Genomic DNA, 27551 nt, shown 5'->3' on the forward strand with positions numbered 1-27551 from the left:
CTGTCTACACTAAAATGTTTCCTTGTTTGTCCATTAGTATGCTTGAGGTTTCTTGTTTTGCTGCCCCAGCTAATTCTTTAACTTTCTTATGGAGATTGAAGTTATCATATTTGTTTTGTAAGTCTATTTCTTGGCATTTTCCAGTGAAATAAGTCTCTTTAGCTGTTTTTATTTTCCTTCTCATTTGATTATACAGCTGTTGATATTCTTTTGTCTACTTCTGTCCTTCATCGTTTCCAAGATTTCTTCTGTCATCCAATCTCCTTTCTTGCATCTGGTTGTTGTGAGTTCTCTGCGACTTGGTTCGATAATTGCATTTTTAAAGAATTGTCACTGTTGTTCTACATCACTTCATCAGGTGCTTTCAAAAACATTTGGATAAACTGAGTAATATGCATAGATATGCAAGTAGAAATAATTCCAATGTATATATGTATATATATATATATATATATATATACATATATCTTTCATTTTGTAAATAAATGAAGATCTAGAAATTATATCAAGATATCAGTTTCAAGCTTTATAACATATTACTGTAAAATTTCTTGGTATTTTTATAGACAGCAAACTTAAATATTCCCTTCATATCGGTTTGGTTTGTTAAGTAATAAAACTAGCCTCAGTCTGCTATGCAATAAGATCTGATTCGAAAATAATCAATTTAGCATCTTCCACAATAACATATTTTTCTTTGTTTTAGTGTTATCTTCGATATGATCGTCCTTTTTTGGGTTCTTAGAAAAATTTGTTTGACCTCAGAAGAACAACACATTGCAGAAGCTACTTCAAAAATCGTGGAATTTTAACGCTTTGTTCTTTATATATTTTTGAAACTTTTTGCTGAATTCGTAAACACCTACATGTCTTTCCAGTAAGACCTAACCAGAACTATTACACCAGAAATTCAACCTTTGATGTTTATTTACCGATCCCGTCCACTTAGTTGGTAAAGAAATCTATATTATATTCGGCAATAAAACTATACAACTATCTTCCTTTACAACTTAAATCTGCAATATTCTTCCGCAAGTTCCGTAAAATGACAAAAGCCTATCTATCTAAAAGACCATATTATTCAGTAGAAGAGTTTCTTAACGAAAAACTAAGAAATTAAAGTACGTTTATCTACAAGTACCTAAAGTACTTTTATATATGAAGTTAAATGTGTCGATAGCAATTAAAGTAAACTGTATACTCACGCTTAATCAAGCCATTAAGAGCGATGCTGGGAATATTTATATTCCACTATGCATCAACAATTTACTCATATAAATTACCATCTTTCTTGTACTCATTGCGTCGAGTAAGAACGATAAATATACGAAAATGGTCCATTGGTCCAATGGTCCATTTTCGTATACTTTTATATATGTTTGGGTATCATATGCAGCAATTTCAACTTGTTTATTTTATCTTTTATTTTGTGATATTGATGATTTGTGTTATTTCAGTAAATTTTCTAACTTTTTGTAAGCTTTGTTCATAAAATTGTACAATTTTTAGTGAAAAGAAAGTATATTTCTATTCTATTCTTAACCCATACGATATAAACAGTTATCTTTAAAGTCTTTTAAACCTAATGTTAAATACTTTTGATTCATCACAGTTTCTATTCTTTTATCGGTTTCATGTAATCATCTGTACATGCAAAGAATTATAATTACTATATTTAAATTAGTCAAATTATATTAAAAACTTAAGATTAAAAGTTATTCCTACACAACTGCGTTCAAATGTTGTGTGAAAAAGGAATCTTTACTACGTCAATCGCGAACTAAATCGATTTTGGAACATTATGTATCATACCTTGTCTTCATTGTATACCATGGTACGCGTCAGCTGAATTTAGTTCTGTCACAAATAATTCTACCTGATGAAACTTAAAAGTTGAAAAACGTGTAGGTAAATGATGAGAGACTCTAATCGTATAACAATCCAAGCAGCTGTATTTATTTAGATATCATAATATACTTCTTGTTTTACATAACACAAAAAAGAAAAAAAGACAGAAAATTTACAACTGCAGCTAGAGGTTAAAGCAGTTATCAAAGCCTTTAATAATAACACCAAAATATACATACGTACCCAAATGAAACTAGATCCGATGGGAAAGACTATATTCTGGGTTGTGAAACTATTAATTTTTCAGTTAGGGTAAAAATAGAGTCAAATAAACAACTAAATGATAAAATCCTCTTAAAGTGATAGTCATAAGTTCATAAGTACGCTTACTTTTTTAAATTAAAAAGTATATCATGTGTCATACGACGATGAAGAATGAAAATCTTCTGTGTCAATTTTTACTGGAAATCTGTTTTTTCGTTTTGTTATCATTTAGCCATACTATACGCTTCAGAAAAACATTCTACGTCCATATTTGCTTTTAATTTAAAAGGCAATAACAATTTTACAACAAATAACAATAATAATTTTAAAAACATTCCCTAACGGGATTAATATTCCCCTATAGGGATTTTTTTGCATAATCACTTTCATGAGATACCACAAAATAAGGTTCAAACGATCGCTCAGGCAAAAATTTGTACAAATTTTGTTAAACAAAATTTTTTGGGCCCGGACAATTTGTTTAGCTTTTTTGGATCATTATGAACAAAAAAGGCCTGTTATAAGTTTTTTCTAAAGTTGATCGTTTTAGGGTGATAAATAATTTAGAACTGAAAAAATGCAAAATGACGATTTTCAAAACTAAAAAACACAAGTAAAAAATAATATTTTTGAAATCATCAAGTGCCTAAATATAAGTTTCATTATTCTTCTATCAGCTCTTGTTCAAAATTTTGAGCTTATTTTATTTTAAAATATTCCTTTTTAGTTGTGAAAGAAACGCGAAAACGAGTATGGCACGCGGGCGTTCATTTGTACAATGATGAATTCAAACCAGAAAAAAGTTGTGCCAAAGATCTTGTTTCTCTATATACGCATAGCCCAAGCGCCCATTGTAACAAAAAGTGTAGAGCTGGGCTGTGGCGGTAAGCCTCAATAAAATAACGATATGGAAGAAATGGTTACCAGAAGCAGGAGTGTGCTCACAACAGAAAATGTGTGAGACTTAATGCAGTTTGGCTAGCAGGCTATGTCGGAGAATGGCTAATAGATACTCAAGGGAGGATTCGGCTAATTAGCATGCCCATGTAAGACAGTGAAAAGAGATTAAATACGGAAAAGAGGTAGAAAACCAATAAATTTATATTAATAAGCGTAATGAAATAGGAAAATAGCTTTAAAGAATGTTTGGACGTCAGGAAAGTATCATTTTCCAAAGTATCTTCAGAGAAATTTATTTCTCACAGTTTGATATCCTTATCCCCAACAATAATACATATAAATAGCTCTTACCTATATTTAGCCCAGTTTATTAATATTATTCTAATCCTTAAATATATATATATATATATATATATATATATATATATATATATATATATATATATATATATATATATACATATATATATATATACATATATATATATATATATATATATATATATACATATATATATATATATACATATATATATATATATTCTCTAAAATAACAGCTATATATATATATATATATATATATATATATATATATATATATATATATACATATACTTTCTACCAATAATATATACCCTGACTTTAAATTTAACGAAAATAAAAAAATAAAAAAAAACAATAACAACAATTGATTTACCTGCTCTGTTACATCATCTCCTAACACCTAAATTATTATTAAATAGTATGAAATATAATTATTAATATGAAAAAAAATTTAAACCTTTAGGAAGGTATTATATAGTAAATTTAAAATGTATAAATACTCTCAAAAAAGCAATGTAGTAAAAAATTAGAGTAAATTGATGACTTGTTTACACCATCGATACGGTGGAAATTTCCCTGTCGACTTGCAGAGCTATCCTTTGGGATCTCAAGCAAATGTGTCAGAGGAAAAAAAATAAACTTTAACTTTTTTAATCCTTGGTATAAGCCTGAAGAAGGACCGTTTTAATTTTTTTAAAAGCAAGTTTTTTGGATACAGTTTTCGGATGCTTCGTATGGCACTAAGTGAGTCTGTTAAGATAATATATTTGGAGTTTGTTGTCAGATTGATTAGTTCTATGGCGCGATAGAGAGCATACAGATAGTTTGAATTTAAGGATCTTTTCTGGAGTTACTACAGACGCTCCCACACCTTCGGATGATTTTGAACCATCAGTGTATATCTGGGTATGATTTTTATAACGACTAATGATTTTTCTAAAATGGGAAATAATTAGATCAGGATTAGTGGAGTTTTTATCAAATGACTTAAGTTCAAAGTTATATGATGGTATGTTTCGAATCCAAGGTGGATTATGGTCATATGTGTATGGAAGACATTCAGGTATGACAATATTAAACAGATGCAAATGGTCTTTTATTCTTTTATAGAAAGGTTTAACAGAACGGTGATTTGCATTGAGGTTTGGGTAATTATCAGTAAAAGTATTTCTATAGACAGAATTTTTTGCATTGTCCTTAATTTTTGTTGCATATGTTAGACTAAGGTAAGCTCTTCTATCATTTCACGACAATTCATTTGCTTCGCAAAGTAAACTTTCAATCGGTGTTGTACAAAAGGCTCCCAGGCATATTCTGAGTGCTGTGTTATGAATAGTATCGAGCTTTTTAAGTACTGATTTCGATGCTAATTCGTAAGCTACAGCCGCGTAGTCTAGCTGTGATCGTATAATAGTTCTGTATATAATTAGCAATGTACTTCTGTCTAAACCCCAATTCTTGTGTGCTAGAATTTTTGGTAAATTTAATCTTCTGTAACATTTACATGCTAGATTATTGATATGTTCTTTCCAATTCAACATTCTGTCAAAAGTAACTCCTAGCAATTTTAGCGAATCTTTTTGTTGTAGTGATTGGTTGTATAGATATAATGAGATTGGTGTACTGACTTTGTTTTTAGAAAATACTATATATTTAGTTTTAGTTGTTGAAAAGATAAATCCAGTTTCCTCTGACCATTTGTGAATATCTAACAAGAAACCCTGTGCAAGTTGTAATTACTAAGAATTATTCTTAAATTTAATAAGGAATAATACTCAAAAGGAGGCATAGTATCTTAACGGTCTAGCTATGGGACAATTCCAACAACAATTATTTCCACATTAATTCAACTAATGAAACTATTACGGTAACTAATAGGAATTGCCTACCTTTTAGTAAAGTAGGTAATGGTTATTTTTATAAAGATAAATCATAATTAAAAGATTTTAGATCTATTACCTGAACAAATCGTGACACCGTCCTGTCATAAGAGCTTCATTAACGATTAAAAAATATTAAATACTAAAATATTAAAATAAAATAAGCCCAAAATACTTATCGGGACTAAAATTTAGCTCTTTGGTGAGTTTAAAAATAATATTTCTTGTGCTTTTGAGCCTTAAAAATCGTAATTTTGCGTTTTTTTTGGTTTTAAATTGTTTATAACTCGAAAATTATCACGTTTACAGAAAAACTACAAAAGACCTATGTTGTTGAAAATGATTTAAAAAGTGAAAAAAAAAGTCCGGGCCGAAAAAACTGATTCTTACAAAAAAAAATCAGTACTTTTCGCCAAGCGAAAAGTTGTTCAATTTAAATAAAATTGAACAACTTTTCGCTTGGCGACCTTTTGAACCTTATTTTGGGGCATCTCATAAAAGTAATTATTTAAAAAAATATCATGGAAATATTTTTTCGAACGAACCCAAGCTCTTCTCCTTGTATATTCGGTTTTTAAAGCATTTAGAATGGCTAAATAATTATAACGCAACAAAAAACAGAATTCCAGTTTAATTCAGAAACAAATTACATACGATTTTTCTATTCGTTAATAGTTATTTTAATACTAATTACAAAAGTATGTATGTAATGATTTGGGTTAAAAATTTAGAGATTTTAGGTTATGCGAGGAAGAGAAAAATACTTACCTTTACAGAGTTTAACGGCTTTTTGGTCATTTAAATAATGTTTTCTGATTATACAGTAGATATTAATTTAATCAAATAAGTCCATTTACTTATAAGTAGTACTTCCATATTTTGTTTTTTGCAATATATTTTTAAAAATACTACTGTGCACATAGTCAAGTGGCCATGGGAGTACTCAGAAGCTTTATGGTAGTCCTTGGAGCTGGTTTGGGAATGCCGATAAGAACGTGATAAAGTAGAGGAGTATTACAGTGTGACACTGGTATTAGTTTGAGGTTATTGAAAAATGTACGGTTACAAAAAATATAGCGAACATGTTAAAAGAGGATCACCTACGAAATACTTTAGGCCTAGAGCTATCTTAGGAGTGTTAAAAAACACACGCTAGACCGGGCGAAAGCCTACATAGGAACCTAACATAACTGATACTAAAAAAATATATCAAGTCCAGCACATAACAAATGCATATTGGACGATTTGTCATGTTCACTCTGAATTACTACGGATAAAAGGCCGGAATCAGCTCATCATTATAACAGGCTTCCGTACTGGACATACTTTGGTCAAAGTACACTGGCATACAATAAGGCTGTTTCGTAAGGACTTAAACTATAGCCTATGGTATACAACCTAAAACTTTTAACCATATTTTACGTGACGAGGCACTAAATCGTAAACAGATTCGTAAGACACATTTTCCAGACTATTAAATGACTTCACAAAAAGATGGTACATATCTATTAGCCCTATACAAGTTGGTACAGGTTTCTAGAAATATGAAATAAGTATTATAAACAAATGGAATATATATAAGATGGTAGTTGGCTGGAATACATCTTGTGTATAATAGAAACCTTTCAGTTACCTTTAGCTAATCTATCTTTGAAGGAAACTTTTGCGGGTGGTTTGTAATTATATCATTGAAGGTCAGCGTTTTCTGGGTCTTCAACATATTTACGTAAATTTCACCATTAAAATAAAGGTAAAAAAATATTGGGAGCACAACACAGTTAGGTAATATGTATGCCCAAACATTTAGTTTTTGAGGAAATTGCCTAAATAATCTGGAATCAAACCACTATCTAACATTTTTCCAACAAATGACCGTAAAAAATATATCGTTTCGCAATATCCCACATTTGAATCATCGTATCTTTAAAAATCGGTTTCTGATTTATTTTACAAAAGTTAAAAACAATTTTTTAGTAGAAGACATAAATTAGGAGGTTGTGCCATTTTAAAAGTCACCACACACAAATTTCGTTTAAAACAGTAGCAAAACTTAAGTTATTATTATTATTGTTTATTTTGGACACTTTGGACTTTGCACAAATCATCCATTTGCACGGAACAACAAAATACAATATACCCCAGTCGTCAGAGAAGAAAATGTCACTCAACCTCTAAAATACATACGAACAAGCTGAATTTTGCCGAGAATATTAATTTTGGGATGTCAAAAAAGATGCAAAAATGTTTACCACTTTTACCTACGGGCTTCCCCCTAAAACCCCCGTACGGAGGTTAAATCTGAGATAAGTCTAAACAAAAATGTTTATAAGCACTTTTTGTGTAAAATGAACCGTTATCTCACAAACAACGCTTGAAGTGACGCTTGTCGATTTTGAATGTCAGTTATGCAGGCGAAATCAATGTTTAATAAAATTTGTAACAGCTCGAGGGTAAAAAGTCGATATCTTTTGATTCAAGTGTTCTATCGACAAAAATATATATTTATATTTTTATTATTTTTAATAATTTGTCACAATATTTTTATTTTGTAAAGTGTCAAATTAATAAACGTGGCGCGATTTTTGCCATTTTTTATGATTCTCATAAGATCAACATAATCAATCAGCTTTATTGTCTGACCACTATAAAGTTTTGATTACTAGAGCCTATCCTTCAAAACCTATAGCATAAAATTTTGGTTTTGAGTTTTGGCAACAAATGTGAGCCATAACGAAATCGTGCGAACGCCGATCGTCTATTGCCTCAGTATTCGTCCGAACTCTATAGTGTAATTATGGCTCTACGAAACGGTCTTTCTGGTTTTGATGAAGAATTTTTCTTTTTAGGACAATCTCCTTTAATTCATTGAAGTATAAGGCAATATAGACGAAGAAGACGTGTGGGTAAATCCTATTTACGCAAAAAAGAAACGAGTTTGGGGAATTTGTTCATTTGTGGTACGACCTCTTTTACAGTAGGAGACATTTTTTAAAACTTATTTTGTAAACAACAGTTCACATTGGAAATAGGCGGTAAAAATATAACCTCTCTACCTTAAACAATAGGTTGGTGCCTAACAATAATAATTAAATTATTGCTCTCCTGTATGAGCAAAATTAACCGTTCACAGTCCATTATGTCAATCTCGAGTGATCTAAATTTCTCACTATTTCGCAATTAGATTCCAACACATGGTACAAAGAATAACAAGTATGATACTCCCTAGTGCGAAATTGGGACGAGTTGACGCATTACGTCACAATGAGATTGATTTTAAATATTCTCCGTATAAACATTAGCAATCGGAACACAATTAATTTTTAATTGGCAATAACAAGTTATTTTACTAGATTAATAGAGTTTCTATTAAACTATTTCGGATTTATTGAAATATAGGTGTTTTATTATTTTGATTGAAAAAAATAATAAATAATACAGTAAAAAAAATAAATCCGTAAAATAAATTTGTGAGTTTTTTTGTGTTTTTCGTTTTTTAATCATAGAAAGGCAACCTTCGTAAATTTTACGAGCTCGCTTTTGATTTTCTTGTCCTATTTCCTCCGCCTCAGTGACGAGGAGGAAAAAAGACCTTCGTCTAGCTGCACGTTAACCGAAGAAAATAATTGATTATTAATTATCTGCACTAAAATCGGAGTAAACAAATCAAACACAAGGTTTTAAGTTACAATTTTTTTTTCTTTTATTTTTGATACCTTCTTTAAGTTTTAGGTTTACTTTTTAATTCTAAAATATATTCGAGATAGGAAAAACAGATGTTTGATTTTGTAGTCAATTAGTGTTTGTAAATAATTTTTTCCTGACTTTAATTAATGTTCAGATCCATTGAAATTAAAAATAATATTAAGTTCATGCATTTTTGCCACCAATTCTTCTGGAGGTTTTCTTAGGCCCCCTTCGGATACTTAATCAATCCATGTATTAGTGGAAGTATCATTTTAAGTTGATTTATGGATAAACTTTTGGATTGTGATGATGTGAATAGAAGGAACCGCGTCAGCCTTCAGTATGGGTCCTTTCTATGATTCATATTGCAGCAATTTTTGCTGCTAATTTCTTTTAAAGTCTTCCGGCTTAAAGTGTTTGGAACAAATCCTTAAGGTTTTAGTATTAAATTTGTCTTCACGGTAACAAACAATAACCCACAGTTTTTCCACTACAGAGCCCTTGGGAAAACTATAAAACCTAACAGATTTATTGGCACCTCTTGTCTAATTATCACTCAAACAAGTAGCTACTGCACAACGCATTTTATGTTTAGCTTATAAACTATAAAAAATACAAGAGGGGTATAAGTATGGTTAAGTATTAAGTATTGAATTAAAAATGATTAAAAATACCTTATTTACAACTTCTAAAAGACTAAAATGTTGTCCATATAAAGTAGGTATACCTACAAAGCCACTATTACTCAAAAAACTCGCATACAGAGTTAAAGATATTCTACAAGCTTACCAAAGACGCCAAAAGTTAAAACATTGATAAAATTCCCATTATAAACAATGACGGTCACTCTCATTGCTACGTCGACAATAGGGGATCAGCTGATAGTGGCCTGCGCAATATACATGTTAGTCTTTGTACCATGATCCCAACATACTGCGATCGGATGCGGCATCGTCCGAATTCGGACGTACGAACGGTATGGGTCCAGTGGACGCGTTCCTCTCCAAACCACGTGTTTAGATATTTCGTCCGTTTTCGACCGAATTCGGACGAATTGATTTCGCAGCTTTCAGGATCCAGTGGACGGGAGACCGTATACGCTTCTTTGCATAATTTCGATCTGTAAATTTTTTAACAAAGCTGTTATATATTTTTGAAGTCACTATTTCAAAATCTTTTAAATAAGGTCCAGATGATATATTTTCTGACTATCACAACTCGAAATTATGATTATAACCGAAAAGAGAATAATACAAAGTTCTTTATGTACATTGATGCCATAATATACTATGACTATTATATAAATTAAAAAATGTGAGTGTTTTACTTAGGATACAAAAATTAATTTATTAATACGCATTAATTTATCGTTAATTCTAGCGCCCTGTATGCATGGAATATATTTTCTCCGGTCTAAAAACAATCAATTCCAACAAATAAAGATTCCGTCTCTCACGCAATTGAATAGCACGACCTTTTTTAAAACTCAGATTTACGAAATCGCTACGATGCGATACTGCGTTTATTTTCCATTTCTTTGTATATTTTCTCGATTCTTTCCAAATAAATTTACTTTAAAACCTCAAAAACCCGCATATAAATGGTAAAGATAATGTCTTCAGTCTCTCTTTTTCACGAATAAATTTGGGACAGATTCTCAGTTTCTCGTTTTCCATTCACATCACTGCTTGGCCATTGCTTTTAAATCGAGCCTATCTTTGAGCGAGTCAATAGGGTAGGTCAAATTTGTCAAACACGTAAATGTATGTACAGAGTCATTCAGAATATTTTCCTTTTTCTGAACAAAAATGTATAACAATATTAGAAAAGTTTACAAATATATTTTAAAACAAGATATTTTTGACCTCACAAATTGCATGTTGTGTTATTATGAAATAATATGCATGATATAATTATCTAAATATGGCTCTGAAATTATTTTCTCGTGACATTTGTATATTGTTTACAATATTTTATACTATTTATACTCGAAAATTGTAGTCAAAATGGTATTTTAAAAAAGATTTCCGAGGTGGAAATGGAAGCGTCAAATATAGAGAGTATTTTAACTTAATATTAGGTGTTATTCCCACGATTAAATATAATAGATAAAGCTTTTACTGCAATAATATAATTTGTATGAATTCCGCTCAATAGTCAAATCATCACGGTTAGTATGTATTTTTAAAAGTGTATATTCGCTGAATGAAATTTTATGATTTAAGGGAGAAAAATCAGATTTCTTCCATTTGAAAAGAAACATCATTTTAATTTTTTGTGCTATAAAACGGTATTATTTCAATAACTGATAGTTACCAAAAAATTTTAATGAAAGCTTGTTTTATTACAAAGTAATAAAAATATAATGTACTGATAGAATTACAAATAAAGAAGTACTGGAGAGAGTTGGTAGAGAAACTGAACAAATCACCACCATACTAACAAGAAAACTGGAATACCTAGGCCACCTCATGAGGGGACTAAAATATGAAATTTTAAGACACATCACATAATACAGGGTGAGATTCAAGGAAGATCTTTTGGCCGAATTCAGAATTCTTGGTTGAAGAATCGACGTGATGGTATCAATGCAAATAAATTAATTTGTTTAGAGCAGCGAGCTCAAAAATAAAAATAGCTATTCTGATTACCAATCTATATAGGGAGGTGGCACTCTAAGAAGTGATTTTACAATATTTTTTTTCAATAAATGATTATATATTTTTTATTTTATTATATTACAATCTACACCAATTGGCGTTCATTAAATGTTGACAATAAAAAAAATACAGGTTGTCAGAGTTGAAATTTAGAATTTTATTTTTCGCTTTTACTTTAAGTTACTGATGTCTAATTAAAGACAATATGTTGTGAAACGTATTGAAAAATTGCATGAAATAAAATTTTGAGAGTACCAAATCCTTATTTTAATATAACGTTTTACGCTATTTAGTCTTATTGTTTCCTTAATTTAATTTCCAAATGAAATGGATTTTAAAAAAGGTGAAAGAAATAATAAGTTAGACTTACTCACAATCAATTTAATTTAACTAATCGGACGACCGGTTTCGCTTTCTATAATATGCAAAGCATCATCAGGTCACGATACAAAGTTAAAATGCTGAAAACAATAATCCCATATTAGGGTGTTGTCTAATAAAGATAAAAAACATAGGTAGGTGATATAAATTATATAAATTACAGTAATTATGCCAATATTACATGTCTGTGGTTTTATAAATGAATAAAAATAATAATAATAAAATGTTTAAGCAGACAAGGTAAGACCCACAAATTGGTAACATCGTCTATTAAACTGTAATGAATCAATAAATAAATAAACAACTAAATAAACATTACTTACATGCCGGTACTCTATTAATTGATGGTTGAAAGAACATGGTTCAAACTATCTTGGATTGTTGATTGGAGAACTCAGGTTAACTATTGTAATTGTTTAACAGTAAACTGGGAAGTTCTTGAGGAGACAGATTTTATCCAATGAAGTAGAGATAGGTGGAATGTATTGTTTGTTTTATGAAAGTAATGTTCTATACCATTAATTTCTTTAAAGTTATTTAAGTTTATTCTGGAGATATATTATATAATAGAGAAATAAATATATCTCCAGAATAAACTTAAATAACTTTAAAGAAATTAATGGTATAGAACATTACTTTCATAAAACAAACAATACATTCCACCTATCTCTACTTCATTGGATAAAATCTGTCTCCTCAAGAACTTCCCAGTTTACTGTTAAACAATTACAATAGTTAACCTGAGTTCTCCAATCAACAATCCAAGATAGTTTGAACCATGTTCTTTCAACCATCAATTAATAGAGTACCGGCATGTAAGTAATGTTTATTTAGTTGTTTATTTATTTATTGATTCATTACAGTTTAATAGACGATGTTACCAATTTGTGGGTCTTACCTTGTCTGCTTAAACATTTTATTATTATTATTTTTATTCATTTATAAAACCACAGACATGTAATATTGGCATAATTACTGTAATTTATATAATTTATATCACCTACCTATGTTTTTTATCTTTATTAGACAACACCCTAATATGGGATTATTGTTTTCAGCATTTTAACTTTGTATCGTGACCTGATGATGCTTTGCATATTATAGAAAGCGAAACCGGTCGTCCGATTAGTTAAATTAAATTGATTGTGAGTAAGTCTAACTTATTATTTCTTTCACCTTTTGAAATGGACTCACACAAGCAACACATTCATGATTTTAAATGGATTTTATTACGACTATAATAAATATTTAACCTTCCGTTAACATTAGGTCTGTGAGACGGGCCATTCGTAATTTTACAATTATATCCGAATCGTTCGTTATGTATCTTCGCCGCCGTCAGTAGCTGCCTGATTCAAGCATAATCTGTTTCTGTTTTTATTAATGAAGTTTTAGTCTTCAGTGTCAGGTGCTTATGCAATGCATAACCAGAGGAGAAAAATATGAGCTGCTGAGAATTATTATGCAAGGAAGGATCCAAGGAAGAAGAAGCATAGGAAGAAGACGCATCTCCTGGCTGAAAAACCTTAGAGAATGGTTTAACTGTAGTTCACTACAACTTTTCAGAGCAGCAGCTAACAAAGTGACCATAGCCGTTATGATATCCAACCTCCGATAGGAGATGGAACTTTAAGAAAAAGAAGCTTATGCAATTATCGACAAGTTTTGTCTTCGGGACCAATAGTTTTGGTGTTATCCTTTTGAATAGCAGAGTAAGATTAATTTGTTTTATTAATAAAAAGCCAAGTGTTTGTGTACCTATTTTTAATCATTATATGGGTTTTATTGAGGTACTTTTTATTCACTTTTTTTATATATAATAACTATGCCAAAACTAATTGTTTGCTTTATTTCACACTTGTCTTTCAGAACATGGCTACCTGCAGTTATGAAGCTGAACAAGAGTGACTTAGACGATTTTTTGACGAAATTTTTTCTAATAAAGTATAAGATAGTGATTCCAGTTTAGATGACTACCACTTAGAAGTTCAAAATGAAAATAGTGATTCGGAACAAGATATGTCCGATGATGACGTGACCTCTGTTTTAGCATTTAGGAGAACTTTGTGCGAACGTGCAAACGTGCGAACGTAAGATCGTTCGAATCCATACGGACAACTTAGTAACCAATTGCCAGGAGTAAAAGGTGGAGCTAGGCACAAGAAAACAGCAATGGAAATATGGAGCATGCTTTTCACAAATAAGATGTTAGAAAACATAGTATTCTACACAAATTTACATATCGAATTAAAACAATATTATGAATCCAACAGGACAGCAAGACTAACAGATATAGATGAACTGAAAGCCTAATGCGGATTACTCTATATTGCTGGTAAGGCTAGGAAAAATCATCAAAATGCTTCGGATCTTTTCAGTAGTAACGGCATGAGCACTGCAATCTTTTGTTTAACCATGCTCACGGAAAGATTCAAACTGCTACTTTTAGAATTGACGTTTTGACGATACTACCTCAAGACTAGAGAGACAATCTGTTAATAAACTGGCAATAATCCGGAAACTGTTTGACGAATTTAACGCAATTTTACCGAATTTCTTCTTTATTTCATAGTACGCCACAGTTAAAAAGATGTTATGGGATTTAGAGATTTGTGCGGATTCAGAGTATATATACCATCCAAACCAAATAGGAATGGAAACATATACTCTTGGAAAAATACCAAGATTATGTCAACCGATATGGGAAACCAAACGTAATGTTATGATCGATATTTTTTTCAAAAGCACTCCTTTAGTGGATCAACTTCTAAACGATTACGGACTCATCATAATTGGAACTCTTAAAAAAACTAACCTCAAATTCCAGCAGAAATGAAAATAAATACGCCTGAAAAATCTACCATGATTGCATTTCAAGACAAGACGAAAGGCTGTTTAGACACGGTCAATAAATTGAGTGCAACTTATAACTATGCACGAATCACAAGAAGTTGGCCGAGGTTGTTTTTCTATAGATTAATAAATATGGCTGATATCAACTCATTTGTTTTATTCAACAGAAAAAATAGTACAAAAACAAAATTGTTTGGATGATTTTGGTTACAAGTTGAAGAACACGCACAGAGCGCAATACCCTCACTGGTGTACCACGAACAATTAAACTGAAAGTTCAGGAAATGTATAAAATTACCTAGGCCGAAGAGGATCCTTCAAGAGCTAATAAAAATTACCGATGTTAGAACATGTGACTCCCTTCTCTGAAAAATGTACTCAATGTCTAGATGAACTTACTGGAGAGTTTTTAACAATGTATGGATATATATTTTCAATATTTTTTTTATTTTTGTTATTACTGATGCCATTAAGAATTCTTGTTCAGTTTTGTGATCTAAATAACTATGTTATAATCATAACTAGTTCTTTATATTTAAATTTGAGTTAAATTGTTTTAGTTTGTTTGGTGTTTGTTTAATGTTTAAGGGACTTAATTAATTACAAATAGGTATTATTCTTGTTTATATTTAACTCACAAAGAGTAAACAAAATCCTACGCTTGAAAGTGTGTTAACGGAAATATTTTTTATGTCGGTCTCTAAGACCGATGTTAGCTTTAATGCTCAGAAAACCTATATTAGTTGCAGAAGGGTAATATCACATAACAATTTTAAAGTTAACTCTTTAAATCTATTATTTATCTGATTGCTATACAATATTAGCGTATACGCTCTTTACGGTAATATTTCTCGCAATACACATACACACATACCTATTACATACACACACACACACACACACACACACACACACACACACACACACACACACACACACACACACACACACACACACACACACACACACACACACACACACACACACACACACACACACACACACACACACACACACACGAATATACACACACTGATTTTCTACAAACTTTCCAAAAATGCATACATCTGTCCATAAATCTGGTAAGTCACCACCATCAATAGATTTAGCAATAGATGAAGTATCAGAGTAGATTGAGTTATTTTATTTATATATTGTTTATTATCTAAATATTTAAAAGTAAACAATTTAGTGTATTGCTATCTACCTAAGGACCACCTAGAATATATGTTTAATGGCAGACCCGGCATATTATTAAAATTTTTCATAATTCCTTAAATTAAGCTTCATTACACATTACGTGAAGTATTTTCAAGTAACAAAGTACATATATAATTCTATATATACACATAACTTGCTTATACACACAACTTGCTTTATTAAAAAAAAACCTTTATTTTAACCTATCTCGATATATCTGTTAGAATCCTGTGATCCATACACTGAAGTTATTTTAAAAAATTATACATAACCGTATTTACAAAAAGTTAGATTCTAGCCTAAGTAGCACACAGTTCGGATTTTGCAGTAGAGTGGGAACTAGGGAAGCTTCGTTTTGTTTAAACGTATTAACACAACGCTGCTGAATGTAAATAACGCTGTGTATGCTTGCTTCATAGATTGTGAAAAGGCGATTGTATTATATCGCAAATAGACATTGCGCTGTCGGGTTATAATATTACCAGACGGCGTACATAAAACTAGATAACACATAATCGAAGAATATAAAAATTAAAAGAGAGGTACTGCAAGCTTGTATTCTCTCTCCATTACTATTTAACTTGTACTCGGAAGTTATTATGCAGTGTACAAAGAAACCGCTGGCGTTTTAGTAAACGGAATGCCTATTAATAACTTGAGATATGCAGATGACACCATTTTAATGGCAAAACATATTAAAGACTTGCAGGAGAATAGTCCAAAAGTTTATAGAGCAAGTTGACGTTATAAACTTGGATAAAATCAAGTTTCCAATCTTCACCAAGAAACCAAATAATAATGTCCAATTTATTATTGATGACCAAAATATCAGACGTGTATATAAATATGAATATCTTGAAATTTGAATGAATGAGGGTATTGATTTTTCAAAGTAACTAACAACCAAAATTATTGATATTGCACGTAATTAATTTATGAAAATATTTTTTTTTTTTCAACAGAACTTTAAGTGTCGACATAAACATTCACATCCTTAGATGATACATATTTCGTATCATTCTATACGGTATAGAGGCAGTACTCTTACTACAGTGATGAAATAAAAGTGGAAGTTTTCGAAATGTAGCTTTACATAAGAATCCTGAAAATATCTTATGTAGACATAATCACAAATAAAGAAGTCTTGCCAAGACTTTCAAAAGAAACGAACTAAATATTGAAATAAAGATACGAAAACTACAATACTTTGGCCATACAATGATAGGATTAAAATACAAACCTTTGTAGAAGATCAACCAAGGAAATATTTTAGGAAAGTGTAGCTTGGGAAGGCAATGAATGTCACGGAGACACGGAATGTCACCAATCTCAGAGAGTGGATTATCTGGTCTAACTAGCTTTTAGAGCAGCTGTGAATACAATAAAAAGTCATGTTGATCGCCAACCTTAGAAAGTAAACAGAATCTTAAGAATTAGAAGTCAAAGATTAGGATGCTGCGTATCTGCAACTTGGACTTTTTAACCTGGGGACCGCTTGGTAATTAAATGGTCATCGGCTTATGTTGCTGTTGCAAACCTGTAAAACAATTTAAATTTATAAGACTGTTGTTAATAATTTATTGTTACTGAGCAGTTAGCAACATCATTTGTCAACGTTACACCACCGCTAAAATAGGTTACCATTATTGCATTATGACGCTCATTTAATTGTTTAATTTGAAGGTGCAGAACATAGAATAAAATCAAAATTTATTACTGTTCACTACATGAGTGATTGTAATATCTCTGATGCTGCTAATACATATACCTAAGATGCTACTGCTATGAAATCGACACCTAAACCAATCGACCAAGCAATACTTTTAAACTCAAAAAGGAAATTTCAAATCATTCTTGTACAATTAGGGGTTCTATGCAAAATCATTAAAGATAATTTCACAGTTGTTACGACTATATCAAGTTTGTTTCAAAAGAATACTAAATAATACTACCCTTATACAAATACGCCCGCGGTATTCACACTCAGACACTTATCATACGTCAGGTGTTTCTCATATAAGTTCAACTTATCTTAAGCGGTTTAAAATAGGTTTATTACGTGTACACATGATGTACTTTTTTGTTTTTAACTAGTCGTTATGACTAATGAAGGAAAAAGAGTGTCCGGTTTTTACGGTAAACGGTAGCCTAGAGAGAAAGAAAGAGATATTTTGCATAGTCCAAAAATATATGTATTTCCATGAAATTTGAGATTTTATTGATGTAAAAAGAAGTGTTTAGTATGACAGTGGTATTTTATTCATCGGAGGGAAGGATGACTTAGGTTTGGATTTGACTTAAGTTCTTTCAGGGCTTTTTTTCTTGGATTGGCTAACATTCGGAGTAGGAGGCTTTCAGTTTCTAAGAACTCTAGCGATGTCTTGTCTCGTTGTTTCAGCATCTTCGGTAGGTAAACTAAGGATGGCTTCTTAAGTTTGAGAAATGAATCTTGCAATTGGAACATGACTCGGATAACAAAGTAATTGAAATCTATTGCTAAAGCCTGAGCAACAATGGTCGAATTAACGGTATTAGAAATATTGTGAATGACTTTAGTGGCTTTAAAAGTTGTAGGTTTTGAAATTTGTTCGGCAACTAAATACGCTAATTTGCGTTTCTAAGTTTCAGTCTTAAATTCGAAAGTTTTTAGGGCTGTCTGTGTGTTGATACGATCGAAACTGTCCCATAATACATGATGCTCATTGAAATAATTAATAGATGACCAGATATTATATATATATATATATATATATATATATATATATATATATATATATATATATATATATTTATATATATATACAGTGATGAGTGTCTTACCACCCGGCTTTTTAACGTAAGAGATAGAAAACACAGTTACCTTGTGAAATAAAAAGAGATGAAACTCGTAGAGGTGAGAAATAATCGGAAAAACCTATAATTTATATTACATTACATTACCACTAACGACAGTCTCACACCTTTAGACGTTAGATTCGAGCTAAATCACCTCGGTCATAATTATTATGAGTAACGTCGAATGTGTGACGTATTTCCATTTTTTAATTTCGCATAAAGTAAAAACTGATTGACCACAATAAAGCAAAAATGTGTAGTGATTATTTAATCTAAAGTTTTAAATTATTAACCAAGAATAATTTCTACTATGATTTCAGGAGTTTCATACACTCTTGTCACGGAATAATTATAAATCCTTCGTGTGGATTAGTGGTAAGAATTCGACATTGCGATACAGACATCGCAGACGATTAGAGTTCAAAACCCACATGTGTTTTTTTTTTGTTTTTAATAATTTGAAATTATGCAAAGATCGTTTTGCTCTGAATCACTAAACAAAACTAAACAAAAACTAAAGTTAAAACAAAAAATCTTATTGACAAAATAGTATCGTCGTACTTTCGAAAATAAAGTAAAAACTTTTAAAGAATGTTTAAATAAGTAAAAATTCTACAAAAATAAAAAAATATCCGTGGTCACTAATAAATCGATTAGGAAAAGTCGCACTGAGATATTCACTAACGATGCGAGAATTATGTGCAGGACAACCATCGTGTTGAAATCATATGGAATCAAAAGGTATTGGTAAATTACAAAGGGCTGGGACAATTTCATTTTGCAGAAGTTCCAAGTATTTCCGCCCAGTCAACATACCGTCTATAAAAAATTGACCAATGACATGATTCCCTATTATGCCTCCCCAAACATTTACTTTTCGAAGACGCTGGGTACGAGCGACATAAATCTGACGAGGATTTCCTCGAGATCAATACCTAGAATTGATTGAATTGTGACGGCCATGCAATGAAAACGTACATTCATCGGTGAACAAAACGTTCTTTAAAAAATGTTCATCTTGATGTGACATTTCCATTGCAGTTTGACAAAATTCTAAACGTCTATATTGATCCCCCGGGAATTGTTCGTTGGATTTATGAAGTTTATAGGGACGGTATCGATGTCTTTACAAAATTTCACCTACTCTAAATCTTGGAATTCCCCACATTGTTCTCCGAGACGAGGTGTTGATTGGATAGGATTTTGCTCAATACTTGCACAAATCAAAGTGTCCCTTAGTTCCAAATTTGGATTTACCTCCCTTCGTCTACGAACTCCTCTTGGATCGAACACGGATCCATAAGTAAAAAAAGTACGTATAATAGACTGAATTGTTGTTCGTGCTGGAGCCGGCCTATTTGGAAACATATTTACAAATTTTTGTCTAATCATGTTGTCTGATAATCCATTCACATGCCAGACAACAATTTGCACTTTTTCCTCGACCGTTAAAATCCTTTTCACGAATTGTTTTTTCGATAAAAAGTTTCTGTTTACCGCAAAAAACACTTCTCGAGGTGTTATTATTTGATAACTTGGCTTATTTGAAGGCTTGATGATTTGGTAAGCTATAAAGCAGGTAGCTGTTCGCGCTCATCCATTCCAATGTCGTCAATTGTTTTGAAAATCATTACTTGTACAGAGGAATTGATATTAACACTGAGAATTTAGTGATGGATTTGACATTAAACAGTCTTCAATGGATTATTTTCCATTCACAACTGAAGACTGTAAAACTGGAGGTAAATTTGAAATATTTTGTATTTCTATTTTATGACATTGAAATAAGAATAAATTGTAAATAATGAGTTTTTCGAAAACTTGTGACCTAATATGTATCATATTTTCTATTATTTTTGATTAAGTAAAACAAAAATTTTACCCTTGGTGTGAATTGAACCCCAGTCTTCTTATCGATAGACAACGTCTCTAACTATTACACCAATTCTAGATACAATAATTGTTTTCGGACTGATCATACCTATTTAGTTTAGTCAAATATTTCAGTTGAGTTATTTTTATTATTAAATAAACTTAAAGATTTATAATTTAAAATTGCTACTAATTAATTTTTTTTACTATAATATATCTTAATAAATTTAATCATTTATTCTAACATCAGAAATTATTAAAATAAAATATTTTCGAGGTCATCCGTATAATTATGACTGATGTCAAATAGACACGTCTAATAACTAGCTTTATCTCGTACTATCTCACAACTTAATCTGTCTTCTATCCTTTTCGCTATTTTGCCAGGTGGTAAGACACTCATCACTGTATATATATATATATATATATATATATATATATATAAATATATATATATATATTATTATATATATATATTTATTATATATATATATATATATATATATATATATATATATATATATATATATATATATATATATAATAAACCTAGAGCTTAAGTTAATACTTTTAAAAGAATTAATATTAAACTCAACAGTCTTCCGAGTTGAACCGCATCGATTATAATTGCGCCGAGCTTTCGACATCTTCTTCGATGTCTCAGTGCTTCCTAATTTTTAGTCTCCTGAGCTTCCAGACACTACTACACTGATCACTAACCAATGCATTACTGTTACTGAGAACATAAGACGGGTCACTTATACCGTCGATGGTGACGTGATTTAGGTGGAAGTTGACAAGTTTGGGTACAATTTTAATTGACCTGTGGAGCGGACGATATTTTCTTTGAGGGGTCTCCAAGTCAAAGGTAACCGTATACCGTCATCTCTTTTATTGAGATAATTTGGCCTTTTTTTATATACTATAGCTTCTCGGATAATTCTTAGTTTATAGAATTGGATGGAGGCTATGGTTCTAAAGTTTTCAAAATCAATTTTGTGACTTGTATGAAGATGTCTTCGTCAAAAACTCCAGCTGATTCCGTTTTAAACCAAGTTTCAGTGGCTCGAGCACAGAGGTGCCACCTGCTCTGGTGGCGAAGAACTAAACTATTAAATAAATAATTGTTTTCTGTCCTCTCGCCTGTCGAAAATTTGCAAATATTAGTCGCTTGTAGCAAAAGCTTGCTATTGCTCTGATGAAATAAAATATTATGGCTATATCCAGAAAAGGTTGATTACCATGTAAGAAATTTTTGAGATTGCAGTTTCTGATTGATTCCATAATTGGATAGGAACGGTCAGGAAAAATAGAGAATTTTTGCATTAAAGAAAAATAAATTAAATAAAAAGAATTGTTTAATTTAATAATGTTTGAATTTTGAGAACGATTTCCGAAGTGGAGATTGAAATGTAAATAAACTTATTTTAACCTTCAATTGTGGCTTATTCCCATTAAAATATTAAAATAGTAATTAATTAATTAATTAATAATATATATATATATATATATAAATGTCCGTTTTAAATATCTAAATCTTCGTATTTTCGAATATGAACATTATTAACTGCAGAGTTTGTGTGATTTTCTTTTTGTTAAGTTAGTTTTAAATGTTGAGTAAATTTTACAGTACATACATAACATAGATAATAAACTACATATTATTAAGTTGTAAGTTATGAACTATTAACACCTATATATTTTATGAACTCTTTGTCATTTGTTTGTATTTTCGATTACTAATGATGCTTCGGAAATATAAAGCTAGAAACGTCTTCGATTAAAATGGTCTCCTATGGTGTATTTTTGTATACATTTTTACTTTTAAATAAATTCAAATATAATTTTCTTTTTTTTTTTACTTAAATCATGATTGCTATTCACCTAATATTTTATTGATTCAATTATCAATGTTATAAAGTATATAAAATAATTTTTGATAAAATAGTTTAATAAAATTTTAAATTAATTTGATTCATATAATTCTTATTAATTACTCAGTTCCAAAGATCATAAACCTTTGGTTTTTCATATTATTCTTTTTAGATAAACTGATGATGCTTTCTGATTAGATAGCGAAACGTCTTCAAATAAATAGATGAAGTAATCACCTTCTTTGTCTTTTTCTCCACGTTTTGACCGAAAAACCCATATATATATATATATATATATATATATATATATATATATATATATATATATATATATATATATATATATATATATATATTATATAAGTATATATATATTTATATTATATCATATATATATATATATATATATATATATATATATATATATATATATATATATATTAAATTTACTTTATAAATTATTAAACAAAAATATCCAGGGAAAGGTGGATCACCATGTAAGATATTCTTGAGATTGCAGTTTCTTATTGATTCCATAATTGGATAGGCAGGGTTATGGAAAATAAAGAATTGAAAAATCTTTGAATGACGGAACGAGATATAACACTTTATAAATAGGAAATATAAGAAGAATACAGTATAAAAGGCTTTTGTTACATTATACGCCTAAGAAAGAGATAGGTTTAATTTAAAGGATATAAGAAGATTTCCATATAAATTTAAGAAAAGTTTAAGAAAAATTTATTTTTACTTTTGATAATGTTTTAACTAAAAAATACAGGAGAGTAAAAAAAATTTCTATCAAATTGCAATGTTTCCCAAACTCCATTTTGTAAAATTTTGTTTTAAGTTGATATAATATTACATAATCATCATAATTATTTTGGCACCCAAACCATTGTGGTCCTAGCTTCCTCGAGAATTTCTCTTAGTATTACAGAATGATGCCGGATGATTAATTGACGATTCGAAACAGTGAAATTTATGCTAAGTTCTTAACTAGCTTTCAGAATATATGAGAATATAAAAAAAACGATTCTTTTTGCCAGATGAGTCTTACAATTAGTTAAAAGTTGAATAATCAAAAATTTGGTACTAAATTTTGTTTTACTTTCGTCATTTCTGTGTTATGTACTAAATTCATAAACATGGGATTAACCACAAGTTCAATTCAAAATACGTTATATTGAAAATACGTTTATTGGTCGTATTAATGAAGTGAGTGGCATTAAAATTTATCTGTCTTTAAAGTCTGTGTCGTAGTTTCTCGCCTACTTATTGATGGTCTATCGAACAGTGTCGATTCCTAGAATACTATGTCACTTCTGTTGATGAGCCAAGGAGCATTTATACTGTTTCCAAAAAGTTTACTTTTGAATCGTTGTATTAATGAGATATAACTTTCTCTGGCACAACCTAAGGAAAGTAAGCTATAATTCCGATCACGATTTGTTTGTATTTTTGATCTTTTGTATTTGCTCTTTAATTTCTAATTATAACACTTAATCTCACAAAAATCGACGAAGTCAACTTTAAAGGGTGCCTGTCTGTAATATTAGTGGCATTAAATATATGTACCGTTGAATACGTAACAATATTCCACAATTCGTGAATTTTTACAAAAATGCCGTAGCAGCGTATACCTAAATATTTACCTAATATTTACAGTAAATGATCTGCTGTTTAATTGAATTAATACTAATCTGTCACTAATAGGTATAAAAATTTTAACATATTTTTAAAATGAGATGCTATAAATATACCAACTCCGTTCCTGTGATGTGTATCATTGTCCTCACTCCTAGAATAGTATAGCGTTTCTTCATAATGTTCACATGCTCCAAATGAAGGTTAGGTCAGTTCATTTATGCCAAAATACTAATTTCTAATATTTTAATCTTTTTGAAAATTCCAATATTTACGGGTATTGTTTAAGTCTTAAACTGTAGGAATTTCGTATGAGAATGACCGGGGAGGCTCCACAGTGTAATATTGTTTGTCTCGATCGTCGCTTCCATAGACTATGATCAATCATATTTTCTTGGATGTTGAGCTTCATGTTAACCATAAATACTGACTACTTCGTGTAAGTATTTAGAGTTATTTGGCTTATGACATGACTTCTCCGCTGAAGGAATTGGAATGTAGTCATGGCTTGTGTATGCAAAATCGCGTCTCTGAATTAGATCTGTCTTGTACTGACATCGTATAAGAGTATCCATTCGCTACCCAGAAATTATATTGTAGGAGAAGAAGACTGATTTTTCTAAATCATAAATATCTTGGATAAAATCGCTGCGATGCTACGTCTTCTCTGTCCTTTCTTATGGTGTTGAATCGATAGATAGATGAATCGAGAGAGTCGACAGATTCACTTAGCTCGGAACTACCCTCAACGTATAATGGGACTACGCTCAAGAGATTAGATCCAGAATTAAAATGGCACGGTCTACATTTATTAAGTTGGGATCCTTGCTGTGCTGCAGTGAGATGCGGATAGTGAGGTGCTAAGTTCTTTCAGTGTTACTATATGGAGTTGAAGCCTGGACACTGACGCAAGCCACTGAAAAACTAATCGCAGCCTTCGAGATGTGGATATACAGAAGGATACTAAAAATATCTTATCTGGACCATGTCACCAACGTTGAGGTCCTACAGCGCATGACAAAAGAAAAAGAAGTGCTTAATTTAATTAAACAACGTAAGCTTAAGTACCTCGGCCACGTGATGCGGAACGAAGAAAAATATCGAATTCTTCAACTCGTTATGCAGGGTAAAGTATTTGGCAGAAGAGAACCGGGACGCCGTCGTATCTCGTGTCGTGGTTGAAAATTCTCCGACAATAGTTTGGGATGACCTCAGCGGAGCTGTTTCGCAGAGCAGTCAACAAAACCATGATAGCTTTGATGATCGCCAACATCCGGACCGGATAAGGCACTGAAGAAGAAGAAGAATCGTGAACCTTGAACGAAGATATGTGCAGAAAACTGGAAGCATTTGAGATGTGGCTATATCGGAGAATGCTTAAGATTCCGTGGACTGACCGAGTCACAAATGAGGAGGTTCTCAGAAGAATAAATAAGAACCGAGAGGTACTGACCAACATCAAATTTTGAAAGTGGCAGTTCTTCGGACATATAATGCGAAATGAATCCAGATATGCTCTCCTTCAAGCCATCCTGCAAGAAAAAATATTTGGAAAATGAGGTCCAGGAAGAAGAAGAACATCTTGGTTAAAGAATCTCAGAATCTGTTTCAATACAACATCTGTGTAGCTTTTCCGCTCTGCTGCAGATAAGATAAAGATTGCCATGATGATCGCCAACATTCGTAACGGATCAAGAACATCAAGAAAAAGAATATTTCGATCCACTTTTGATACATCTTTATATATTTTTGTAAAGTTCGACCCGAGGTTATTCAGAATGAATTTTATCATTGCTTCGTTTAAGATATTACAATCTGAATACTCACAAAATATGGTATTATGTCTGTCAATTGTAGAATCGAAATTTTGTGGATACAATGGCATTTTATTAAAATAAACAATATCGGTTTGAAATAAGTTCGTATCAATAAAAACATCTACCAAAGGAGGAGAGCTTTTCTGTTTCTAATAACGATTTGTCAAATTTTCAATTACAAGAAAGTTCATTTTTGTGGTCAAATCACTGCTGTAATATTTTTATTTTAATAAACTTTTATCAGCTGAAAACTGTATTCGAAAACTAAGAGTCAGTTTTTGGGACTTTGTCAGAATGGCATGATTTGGTGAAATTACCATGCGTCGTCGTCGCGGCAAAAGTCATTAAGTCCAAAATAAGAGATCTGAGAAAACGAATATTTTAATTTTAATTGTTGTCTAAAATTCATCCTTATAAAAGTCAAGAAAATTACTGATGCAATTGTACACGTCTAGTAATGCTTTGACATGTGAATACATTTGCAGCCCACTTTGAAGGTCAAAAGAAGCAGTGACAAAATTAGGATTTTTAGTTGCTCTTTTCTTATCACTGTCCTTGGCAGCATTGGCATCCTTTTCACGCTGTTTGCGTTCGTCATAGGCTTGCTGTAAATTTATTTTGTCCTCATCTGTTGCTAATTTATATCTGTTGCATATTTCTTACCAAATATTCTCTTGTATGATGCTAAACTTTTTGGTATGCAAGCACTTTGATCAATTACGATTTACACAAATCAACATGTGCTTACACTACAGTCGAAAAAATGAAAGATTAGTCATGAACGACCATATCAATCACTTATTTTGTATCTGCTGTCTTTTCTTTAAATAACAAACGTTTGTTATAGAAAGAGACAGCAAACACAAAATAACTGATTGATTTTATCATTCGTTAACTAATACCCTTTACTAGTATCTGCCGCATCGTAATCAGGCAAACATCATTACGTCCAGTTAGTGACTTCTGCCTGATAACAAAATAGTAGTTTTGCACTTAAATATATTCAATGCTGTAGGCAGCTAACTCTACGTGCTTTGTAGGACTTCATGATATCTGCCAGACTGTGAAAATTGATATTGTGAATCGATCAGTACAGTTAACTTAATTTTGACAAAAATTGACTTAGTGAGTTTTCCCGTGACGACGACGCATGGTTCCCAAACATATTCTTAGAGCTTTATACTGTATTCGATCGGAAGTAAGTTGGTTGAGGTAGAACACCTATAATACAAAATCGAGTGAATGTAACACTTGTAGCGCATTAAGGAAATTTGTTGATCCACATCTCAGCTCGGTTGGGAGAGGAAACGCAGAACATTAATTCCCTTTTCACATCTTTGTTTGATAAACTTAATGTGATTAGTGCATTAAAGTTTTTTATCTATAATTAAACTTAAATATTTATATTCATCTACCATAAGGATAGTGTATTTACCTAAAGAGCAATTATTGACTAACTGATATATCTGCCTTGTGAGGCACATCACAGCTATCTTTTCTGCTGAAACATTA

At 31.0% G+C, this 27551-nt stretch overlaps 1 protein-coding gene across 1 annotated transcript in view; it reads left to right on the forward strand.

The window, feature by feature from the left end:
• Positions 1-27551, forward strand: part of Epac (Exchange protein directly activated by cAMP) — a 665395-nt gene that overhangs the window by 14016 nt on the left and 623828 nt on the right. The gene's annotated exons all lie outside the window — the stretch shown is intronic.

The sequence above is a fragment of the Diabrotica undecimpunctata genome, chromosome 3 (genome assembly GCF_040954645.1).
Source record: "Diabrotica undecimpunctata isolate CICGRU chromosome 3, icDiaUnde3, whole genome shotgun sequence".
In the NCBI taxonomy this organism is placed as follows: Eukaryota; Metazoa; Arthropoda; class Insecta; order Coleoptera; family Chrysomelidae; genus Diabrotica; species Diabrotica undecimpunctata.